This window comes from Papaver somniferum, chromosome 1 (assembly GCF_003573695.1).
Source record: "Papaver somniferum cultivar HN1 chromosome 1, ASM357369v1, whole genome shotgun sequence".
Classification (NCBI taxonomy): domain Eukaryota; kingdom Viridiplantae; phylum Streptophyta; class Magnoliopsida; order Ranunculales; family Papaveraceae; genus Papaver; species Papaver somniferum.
The window spans coordinates 18,184,371-18,196,769 of record NC_039358.1 but is presented as its reverse complement, the minus strand read 5'-3'; positions in this window follow the sequence as shown (position 1 = coordinate 18,196,769).

The window sequence follows — 12,399 nt, the reverse complement described above, 5'->3', positions numbered from 1 at the left end:
CCGCACGATGAGTAATTGGTTTTAACACGATTTCCCCATTTCCCATTTTCTGATTCCAGCAACTGTCACACTTCATGGGATCATGGTGTTTTCAACTACGGCATTATAAAATGTCTCTGAATCCTGATTGAAAGGACGGAAGTTTTCGAACATTCGAACAACATTCGCCAAAACGAGCAATTTCTCATCAAAAGTTCATACAGACAATCTTTCGTCTACACGAACTCACAGAAATTACTCTCAATTGAGCAAAATTCAATCATTCAGAGCATTTTCACGCTGAATTCACAACACACCTACAATCTCAGATCACCATTGATCTCACGCATTTCTCAGCTTCCCTCCTACAGATCAACCCATCCTCTCTTGTGACCGAATTGACTCTGGAACGGCCATTATTCTTGGTTTAGGCCGAGGTCTTACAGATTGATCTCTCGAACTTAAAGCACTCCCTTCTTGCAGTGCATCTATGTGAGGTTCAACATTTCGCTCGGTTCAAGGAGTCTCCACACGGTCGACTCTTCAATTCCGTAAAATCCAGCAAATCGTTTTTCCCCATCCACAGATTGGCGACCACAGTGGGAGATTGATCTCTCGGTTTCAATCTCATTTTCACAAGATGGTTGGTCTTAGGACTAATTCAACTGATCCATACCCAGTCCAGAATCTTTCAAATGGCATGATTCCTCATGTTACACCTGACGACACAGAAGGCAGGGGAACCCCGACTCTGGCAGAGCTATCTCAAATTATGGAATTCCACGCCAGGAACATGGATCTGATGAAGAACACAATAGATCACATACTCGATTTTCTCATCAAGCTGACATCTGAGTTGGGCGGTGTCTCGGAAGTCCCAACACTGGGGACTGGCTCAACGCCTGACCCTCAAATCAACAGTTTCACTACTTATGAAAAGCCGGTGGATCAAGAGGTTGCACAATTGATTGAAAATTTGTGTGAACTTTTACACTTTTCCAGGGAACAGCGCACGGACACGTTTGCCGCGCTCAACCAGATATCATCCGACGTACAAATAACTTTACCAACCCCAGCAGTTGAAGAAGTATCCATGGTATCTGAACATTCAATCGACAACATCACTTTTGGAGAGGAGGATCGCATCGCTGACGAAGGGCATAATCGCGCGTTGTATGTGACTGGCTTCATCAAAGGCACCAAATTTAGAAGGGCTCTTGTCAACACCGGTGCTTCCAGCAATATTTTCACTATGAATACTCTTAGAATGGCCAGATTCCCATAAGGTAAAATCATTCGCCATCCCATCCTAATGACAGGATTTGAAGGAAGCCAAAGTCACACATATGGATACGCGTACATAGATTAGAGGGTAGGGCCAATTCAATCAAAGGTAAAATTCCACGTGATAGAGCAAGAGCCTGACTACCACTTGATACTTGGACGACCTTGGATCCATGACAACAAGGTGGTTCCATCAACCTACCATCAATGCATGAAGGCCTTACACAATAACAAGATCGTACGCATAGCTGCTTCATCATCTCCTTATGCTCTGTCTTACGATGCTGAATTCATCGAATCCCAGAGCGTCCCTGAACCTCCTAAGAAAATCTATACTACTCCACTTCCAAGTTGGAAGGCTATTGAGGCATCAACATCATCACCATCTTCGGAAGCGAAACCATTCGAATCGCCTGCTACATCGTTCAAGCGCCGAAAAGATGAAACTACGAGCTCAGGATCCAATTTTATGACCATTCATGACGCAAAAGGAAGGGTCATTTACCGGCGACGCAAAGATTAGCAATTAATAGGGGAGATTGATCAAGAGTCTCCCTGCACTGGTGAATCGTGTCAGAATGAACAACTACCCGAAGATGAAGTTCAGGAAGCTCCACAACAGTTGCAAGAGGGCACGAATTCTACCACTGATGATCTTGAGACGGTTAACATCGGCACAGAGGAAAATCCAAGACCGATCTTGGTCAGTTCTGCGCTATCATCGGAAGAGCGTGCATGTCTGATAAAGCTACTGAAGGAGTATCGGGATATATTTGCTTGGACGTATAAAGAAATGCCTGGCCTGGATGAAAAACTGGTCACTCACCGTCTACATATCATTCCCGGCTCCAAGGCTGTCAAACAACCGCCCAAGCGGTTCAGTCATGAGGTCGAGGAACAAATCAAGGCCGAAATTCAAAAATTGCTGGTAGCAGGATTTATCAAGCCTATTCAACATCCAACCTGGCTGGCTAATGTCGTCCCAGTTAATAAGAAAAATGGCCAAATCAGATGCTGTGTAGATTTCAGAAACCAAAATAAATGCTGCCCGAAGGATGACTTTCCTTTACCCAACATTGATATGCTCGTTGATGCGACCAGCGGCCACGATATGTTCTCATTCATGGATGGTTACAGTGGGTACAACCAAATCAAAATGTTCGAACATGATGCCGCCAAGACCGCGTTTCGCACTCCCATTGGGAATTTTCATTACACTGTGATGCCCTTTGGGTTGAAGAATGCTGGCGCCACCTACCAACGAGCCATGACAACAATATTTCATGATATGATGCACAAGCAAGTAGAGGATTATGTTGACGATGTCGTGGTGAAATCGAAAACTCGAACATCCCATCTAGAAGTTCTGAGACAAGTCTTTGAAAGATGCAGAGAATACAAGTTGAATATGAATCCTCTAAAATGCGCTTTTGGAGTTTCTTCTGGAAAGTTTCTGGGGTTCTTGGTCACTGTCGAAGGGATCAAAGTCGATCCGGACAAAGTGAAATCCATCTCCACCATGCCTCCTCCACGCACTGTGAAGGAACTGCAGAGCTTCATGGGTAAGGTGAATTACATCAGACGCTTCATACCAGGATTGGCTCAACTTATTGTTTCGTTCACCCCTCTGCTGAAGAAGGGAGCGAGTTTCACGTGGAAAGATGTTCAGCAGGAAGCATTTCAGAAAATACAACAGATACTTTTATCACCTGCAGTCATGAGGTCTCTAGTACAGGGTCGACCGTTGATATTATACATTGCCTCCAGTGATGTTGCTATTGGAGCACTACTGGCTCAAGAAGACGAAGAAGGCGTCGAGCATCCGATTTACTATTTCAACCGAACCATGAAGGATGCTCAACTCAGATACCCGAAAGATGAAAGAGTATGCCTGGCGTTAGCTCATGCAATCAAAGATTCAGGCATTATTTACTATCCAACAGAGTTGTGCTTGTATCCAAAGCTGATCCCATAAAGTTTTTACTCTCAAAACCCGCTCTGATAGGAAAACCTGGAAAGTGGTTGTTTCAGATGTCAGAATTCGACATAGTATGTGTTCCCCCCAAAGAAATCAAAGGTCAAGCAGTAGCAGATTTACTAGCAGCGTTCCCAGGAGAAGATTCCGCGACATTACCAGATGATGTATCAGGAGAACTTCCAGGAATCTCAGTCGTTAAAGGAGAAACATGGTTGTTGTACTTTGATGGATCCGCCACTCCTAGTAATGATACTGGAGGAGCGGGCATAGTCTTGGTCTCGCCATCAGGATAGGTATTCTCACACTCATTCAAGCTGGATTTCCACTGTACAAATAATTCAGCAGAGTATGATGCCTTCTTGCTAGGATTATCCTTAGCTAAACAAGCAGGAGTAATACATCTGGAGATCAGAGGATATTCAATACTACTAGTCAATCAAATGAATGGGGTGTACTCTCTCAAAGAGATAACACTTGCTCCATTCAGGGCTGAAGCACAGCGACTCCTGACTCATTTCGCTGACGCGACCATCACCCATACTGGCCGAACCAACAATAGGCATGTTGATTGCTTAGAAACTCTCGCCTCCAAGTTGCAATTCGAAGGATCAGAGAAATCCATCATAGTGCAAAGACGAGCTGTGCCATCCACGTGGCTTAATCAAATTGAAAAATCTCAAGCAAATGACTGGAGAGAACCTATCATTCATGAACTGAGCAGCTCCATTACAGAAGGGACGATCAGCCTTAAATATCTGAAGAACTTCTTCTTTCTTCATGGAGCCTTATACCATTGTAACCCGGATGCCTCTCTATCACGATGCCTGGGTGATGAAGAAGCAAAAGAAAAACTCGAAAGTGTGCATCAAAAAGTGTGCGGACAGACACTGGTGATAACACTTTATAGAAGACTCCAGAGACTCGGGTACTATTGGCCTTCCATGGAAGCACAGTCGAGGACTTTGCACGGAGCTTGTGCTAATTGTCAGACACCTCCTCATCATTTGGAGGTGCTAACACTCCTTCACACCGCGGAATGGAGGCATCCTTACATCGAATATCTTCGAGACAACAAATCGCCACCAGAAAAGAAAGATCCAATCAAACTCATACAGAGAGCTAAGAGATTTTTTTTTCTTGATGGAATCTTATACCGCAAAAGCTTTGGAGGAGACATGTTGAGATGCCTAGCCGAAGATGAAATCCTGACAGTCCTGAAAAAGACTCATGAAGGAGAACATCAGGGGGAAAAGAAGTTGTTTCTCCAAATCCACGAGAAATACTACTGGCCGACTATGGAAGATGATGGGGACGCATACGTTCAGAAGTGCCATAAATGCCAGATTCACGGTAATCTCATTCATACCCCTTGTCTTCCATTACACTCTGTGAATAGTCCATGGCCTTTCTACAGCTGGGGCCTTGATATCATCGGGAAGATCAATCCAGCATCATCAAAGCAGCATGAATACATCATCACAGCTACTGAGTATTTCACTAAGTGGGTCGAAGCAATCCCGCTCAGAGGTACCACATGGGTAACTATTGCAGCCTTCATCAAGGAGCATATTATATGTAGATTCGGCGTCCCTAAACATATCATCACGGATAATGGGACTCCTTTCGCCAATCAAGATGTCGAGAAATTACTCAAGGAGTACGGGATTAAACAGATCTTCTCCACACCATACTACCCCCAAAGAAACGTCCAAGCAGAGAGTACCAACAAAACTTTGATCCGGATTATCAGTCGAACAATTCATGACAATCCACGATCGTGGCATGAGCAACTTCCCATGGATTTGTGGGCTTACAGAACTGCACCAAGGAGCTCAATTGGGACGTCACCGTATTCGCTCGTCTATGGGGATGATGTTATACTCCCAGATGAGATAAAAATTCCTTCAGCAAGGATTGCAGCGGCTAGCGGAATACAATGGGATGAAGTTGAAGTGTCCAAGTCAAGAGTTGTTGAACTAGACATGCTTGAATCAAGGAGATCTAAAGTAGAAAAGTACGTGGAGGCTTATAAACAGAGGGTATCCAGGTCTTACAACAAAATGGTAAAACCTCGAACTTTTCAAGTAGGAGATTTGGTATTAAAAACAGCAAAGCACATTCAACAAGACATGTCTGCTCCCAAATTCTCTTCGAAATGGGAAGGGCCGTATGTTATCATCAAAGCGGTGTCTAGTGGATACTACAAAATTTTAGCACTCAGTGGAGGAAAGGAAGAAAATATTATCAACGGCAAATGGCTCAAAGCCTATTACGCTTGATCAACAACAGATAATTAACCTTTATTTTAAATACATCTCAAATGTAATTTATTTCCTTCAAAGAGCATGCAAGATGCTCATTCGTTCATCAAATATTCATCAATTGAACAAAAACTCCTCATACTATCAGATTATTCTACCTTGTCAGAAACCAACATTACAACTCTCCTGAATATTCACTCAGAGCAAACCATCCAGTAATGGATAATCCCTATAGGAAACCCTGTCGAGTTTCTTCTGGAAGATCCTAGTCTTTGCCTTCAAATCCTCAACCGCCTTCTCAACCCTCGCTGACTCCAAAGCCAGTATCTTTTCCTCCTCCAGTAAAGCAGTGGTCATGGAAATCGCATCAGCAGCTTCCGCCGCCTTATGGATCTTAATTATCTCAAGACCACGACGAAGCCAGCTCACATTGAATCGCAATATCTCACAATTGGAAATCATCTCATCCCACTTGTGCAGTTCCTGATTCTTGACGTCTCGCAGGTGCATTTGGTTCATTTCTTCAATGATCGGTAGCAGCCCTGCAACTGTAGTCAAGAGAGTGGGTAGAAAACCTTTCCACACTTCCGTAGTAGCAATATGCCCATACTTTTTCCAGATCTTGGTATACAGAGGTGCATGGCACTTGGGAATGACAAATCCACCAACCATCTCATTGTCTGGGAAAGTGTTAACCAATGGAGCTTCAAATGAGAGCCCAGATGTCGGGTATTCACAGGCGTGAACGCTGTCTTCTGTCTCCACGGATTCTGCACAATCTTCACATGCTTGATTGCCACTGTCTTCAACCTCGACCACAGTCACGGACTTTCCACTCCTTCTCCTTCTAGCATCAACAATGACACAAACATCCGCCTGTGAGGAACGGAGAAGTGTTTAATTTCGCCTGAATTAGACATGGTAAAATTTTAAGAATTATAAGATTGCTTACAGATGATCCAGTCTCAGCAGGATCCGACCTATATCGGGCAGGAGTTCTAGCAGTCCGCTTGGGCCTTGAATTATGAGAAGAAAGATTCTTCTGGTTATCCTGCAACAAATCATCTTCTACGATCAGTAACCTCAACTGAACGGGATGGAAAAGATGTGCAACTTACCAAGATGGGCGCTTCTACTCCATGTTTCGACTGAAGTCCGTTTTGAGAAGAAATATTATCAGCATACATGATATGAGAGGTATGATGATCGAAATTTCTTATGTGATGAAACTAACTTAGAAATGGAGGAAATATTGGCGCAAGTGATAAAACCTAAATCTACAAACATATATACAAGATATGGCAGGCACTTATCTCCGATTCAGTTACGAGTTTTACTGAAACCCTAAGTCTTGAACAAGGTCAAACTGGAGATGTTGAAGTAAAATAGTGCACTGGGGACTGACCAAGGTTAATTGTGATCGGCAAGTCACACGGCTCCATGTACTCTTATGCTTGGATACTTTCATAAGATGAAGAACCACAAGGGTTAAGGGAGATTACAATGAGTTCAACATGAAGAGTGGCCCGGTTTGCTTAATTCAATCAAGAAGAACTTGCATTAATAAAATCTCTTGTTCAAAAGGAATACCTAAATACTTCAATAAAGTTGTTCGAATGGAGACATCTACTACGAAGATTGAGAGTATTCAAATACTAAAAATAAAAAAGAGATCGAAAATAAAGATACTCGTCAGATCCATCTAAGTTGCCAGATTCGTCATCATTGTCTTTCTCAGAGTTTTCATCACTATCCTTCTCAGAATCCCCTTCTTCGGAATCACTGTCATGACTATTGGTGACGTCTGGATGAGCATGAAAATCATCATCTGAATCTTCTTCCGCTTCAGCTGCAATGTTCATGGGACTTTCGAATTCTTTGGCACACTGATCAGGCAAACCCCAGGCGGTTTCTTCTTCAGAAGCATCAGCATCAGAATCAGAGGGTACCCCGTCCAAGAATTGGCGTTTTTCCTCAACTCTCTGTATTTTGCGCCGGATTCGATCCTTTGTGCGCTGACGAGCATCTTTCTCATCGTCTTCGGCTTTTGTTTTCATGAGTTCGGCGAAAGTAACTCTCCGCTCATTCGAGGGTACGCTGGACTTTGCTCCCTCATCACAAATTACCTTGTCTCTTGGCTTAGCTATGGGAGCTTTGGGATCTTTGTCAGAACCGGAGGAATAACTATGACCGCTGAAAGCCGGCATTTTCTGAAACCAGGAGCATGGAGTTATCGACATGCAGATAAATTCATCCACAAAATGGTAATTCTTGAATCTTACCTCTTTCAATTTCACTAACAATAGTGGTTGCAATACAAGAGTTAACACACGAAATCAATTCGTTCCTTGAAACCTGCAATAACGAACAACACTTCATTAGTTCATGGAAAATGATTTTATCATAAAATCATGTACATAATTTTCATAATGTGAACATTCGCACAACTGAACTATGATATTTACAACAAGACATGATTTCATCGTAAATAAATTGTCTAGTTTGAAGGTTACTCAAAACCCACATCTTGATTTTACAAAGCAACAATTAATGCAATTTGTTCACGTAAATTTTCAGAATTTATCTAATTATAACAAGTCCATGTGAATAAGATATGTCATCATGTTTCACGTAAAATATGTCACGGCTACATATATAAAAAATCTATTTTCCTTCGTATTAGTGATTTATTAAAAAAAAACACGAAGGTTTATGCTAGTTTTGTGAAAGCTCACACCTCTTGTGATAAAATACAAGTTCACATGAAAGCTCATAAACAAAGTTTTATCACTGGACATAAATTTACATACATAAAATTACATGTATCTATTTTCCTCGAATGAGCATAATTTTCTTAAACGAGGCTTATTTCGGTTTTGTGAAAGCTCACATCTATTAAGGTAAAATCTTGGTTCACATGAAAGCTCATACACTAAGTTTTATTACTGGACCTAAATCCACATACATATAAAAAATTCCTTCTAAATCAGGGATTATTATTAGTTTTCAAAACTAACGATCGAACGAACATACGTTTAATAAATAAGGGTTTTTCCACAAAACTCACATCAACATATACCCATGTATATAATTTTAACATGATGGAAGCATGAACATCTCATGAAATCAGCAAACTTTGAAAAATAAAAATAAATTTTTTTTGCACGTACCTGGTCGGCACTGGCCGGAATTTGGCCGGACGGCGAGCTAACGCGCCGGCGGACAAATTTTTTCCTGCTGCTCTTGCTCGGCGTGAAGATGAGAGGGAGGTGAAGGTGGTGGTCGGTTGTGGGAGAAATAAAAAAAAAAGAGATAATTAATCTCTTTTATACCTAATTTTATTTCCAAAACCTAATTCCATAAGGATTTCCCTTTTGGGCCCGACCCGTGAATCCTAAACCAACCAAGGTTCCACCATCGAACCAGCGGTTCTACACGGTTTTATGTTCACTGGATGACAATCTATTATGCCACAAAGGTTTCCGCTCAAACCATGGTTTGCTCATTCAGTCGAAATCCGGTAATATCTTATCTTATGACTAAGTTCAATTACTTATTTTTATTTATACCTGGAAAATCACCATTAAATGCTGAATGAGGAACATGACTGTTCCTCACTAAGCAGGGGATTTAATGTAGATGGTGGATTTTCGAAAAAGGGTAGAATTGTAAAACTATACTCCAGATTCGGCAACCGGATGAGTATTGAGACTCATGTATCTCATTAAAGCATGAACGCTCATGTCATAAATCTCTGACTGAGAAGGTTGTCTCTCAGAGTACGTGTAAATGTGTAGTCTCTCAGCTGAGGCCACGACACATCTCATGAATACTGAGCAATTTCAGTAATTACTCCGGATCCGGCAATCATATGAGTATCGAGACTCATGTCTTTGTGCATGAAAGCTCATGCCACCTCTGATGGAGAAAGTCTCTCAGAGAAGATGAAGATGTACAGTCTCTCAGCTGAGGCCACGACACATCTCATACTGTATAGAATCGAAAGATTGGGCGGCTCCTAGACAACATGTCTGCTAGTATAGAGCGACAACGTCTTCGGGATGTAACCAGATTTTCCCCGACTATGCAAGAGGAATATGACACTCCAGCAAGTTCATATTGCTCAACCCTCAGATAATTAATGCTCCTAGACAGGAAGCCCTTCTAGTACAGAGCCATCAATTAATTATCTTAAATCGTCTGAATATCCAGCAATATTCTACGAGTCGTCAATTAATCACCTGAATATTCAGCAATATTCTACGATTCCTCGTTATATTTCGTTACTTCAATCTGTGGTTCTTCCCAGCAGAATTCCACAGGTTAGTAATAAATATTCAACGAAACATGCGTATGGGCATCGAATAATCCCTGACAAATGGTGCAAGTGTAATTAGCAGATAATACACAGACCAGCATTTTGATTGCGCAAACGAACATTTCGGAAAATACGAATGAACGAGGAACCTATGCAAAATAGGAAGGAAAATAGTAAAAATATTAGCAGAGGCGCCAGGGGACTGGGCTCACCAACCGCCCGTCATGCCGTGACCAGTCCCACGCCCAATTTTATATTTTTATAATATTTTACTAATTTTCCCTAAAATCATGAAGATTACCTAATTTCATGTATTTTTATCTAAATCACATGATTTTATCAAAAAATAATAAAATTAGGGAAAGGTGTCGCGGGACCGTCAGCCGGCCGGTCATGCCTTGGCCATGGCCGGTCCCACACCTCACACCCCATTATTTTATTATTTCCTCTTAAATTATGAAAATTCCCTTGATTTCATGAATTTTCCCTAAAATCACCTAATTTCATCTATTTTTCTTTAAAATAACATGATTTCATCAAAAAATAATAAAATTAGGGAAAGGTGTCGTGGGACCGAGCACCAGCCGGCCGTGCCTGGGCCGTAGCAGGTCCTACACCTCACGTCCCATTATTTTATTATTTCCTCTTAAATTACGAAAAATTCCCTTGATTTCATGAATTTTTCCTAAAATTACCTAATTTCATGTATTTTCTCTAGAGTTATAGAAAATATTAAAAAAATAGGAAAAAACTTGTGGGCCGGGCTCTAGTCGACCGGCCATGCCCTAGCCGGTCCCACATGCCTGTTATTTTATTATTATTTGGTGTTTTGTTTCCTGATTTCATGAAAACTCCCTGATTTCAACAAAATATCTTGGTTTTCAACAAATCCTTTTGATTTTATGAAAGTTAGCTAAAATCATCAAAAATTACATAAAATTGGGAAGACTGGGTTGGGACCCGCGCTCATGGCCGAACGGCCATGCCTTAGCCATGCCGGTCCCACACTCCCATTCCCTATTTTATTATTATTTTATCTCTCATGAGAGTTCCCTAATTTCACCAAACTCTCCAGTTTCATGAAATTTCTCTCAAATCAGAGAAAACACATAAAATCACATAAAACTGGGATAAACATGTGGGACCGCGTCTGTCAGCCGGCCGGCCATGCCCTAGCCGTGCCGGTCCCACACCTTGAAATCCCATGTTTTATTTATTATTTACATCATCTCATGTATTTTTGCCGGTTTCAGCAAAACCATGGATTTTGCATATTTTCTCCAAATGTTGCTCAAACGTGCATCAGAAAATATCAAAATTCTCAGGACTGAAGCACGGACATTGTGGTGACACGGGCACATCCCCTTGACCGACCAAGGGTGACCCTGAGGCTTGCAAACAGCTGGTCCCGCATGTTTTAATGATTTTAACCTAATTTGCTCAGTTGCTCATATTAGGTTCGAACTCTTTCCAAACAACTGGAAGTTCGCTCAAACTACCATCTACTGGTCCCACGACCATCAAGAGCCGGTCCCATGACCTCTTTGTAGGCCCCTCATATTTTCTACATCAGGTTTTATGATTTGTTGCTCACACGAGCATTATTTCAGTAAATGATTAAACCAACATTTAATCATTCTTTCACCAACTGGTCCTCAAGAGACTTTGGTATTTTTTGCTCATTCGAGCATCTGAGCGTTATATGGTAAACCCGTCATCCCATGTAGCCGGTCCCGTGTTGATTTGCAATAAATCATCATTTCGGTAAAATTAGGGTTTTGAATCCAGAGCTCTGCAGAAACGTGATTCTGTGCAGATTCGAACACTCTGGTAATTTTATGTTGATTCCATGATTGATATTCATATTTATTTTGCTCGACCCAGCAATCAGTAACTTAAATTAATATTTTATTTGGTCCAGGTACCAACAATTCATCAAAAGAACAATATTTGCTCGAACTAGCAATATTCGCTCGAACCGGCAATATTTATTCAATTAGCAATATTCGCTCAGATTAGCAATATTTGCTCAAATCAAAGAATATTGGTTCAACTACCAATATTCAACAATTTAGCAACACAGTTTTGCTCGTCTTAGGTTATAATGATACCTCGTCTCATCAGACACATTAAATTCATGAGTTTCGAAAAATTTGCTAATCATGTTCAACTCAGCAATACATGGACTCATCGTCCCATAAAGTCAGCAACTGTCTCCACAATCACGAGATTTCAATCGTGTCACATGGGGGGATACTAACTAGGGTTTTGGTCTGGCAGTCTACGGCACGTGTGTTCACCCACGATGAGAATGTGAACAAGTCGTGCAATCAGTTGGAAGAGTCAGCAAAGTAGTGGGTGGAAAGTTAACCAAGTATCCGCACGATGAGTAATTGGTTTTAACACGATTTCCCCATTTCCCGTTCTCTGATTCCAGCAATCGTCACACTTCATGGGATCATGTTGTTTTCAACTACGACATTATAAAATGTCTCTGAATCCTGATTGAAAGGACAGAAGTTTTCGAACATTCGATCAACATTCGCCAAAACGAGCAATTTCTCATCAAAAGTTCATAC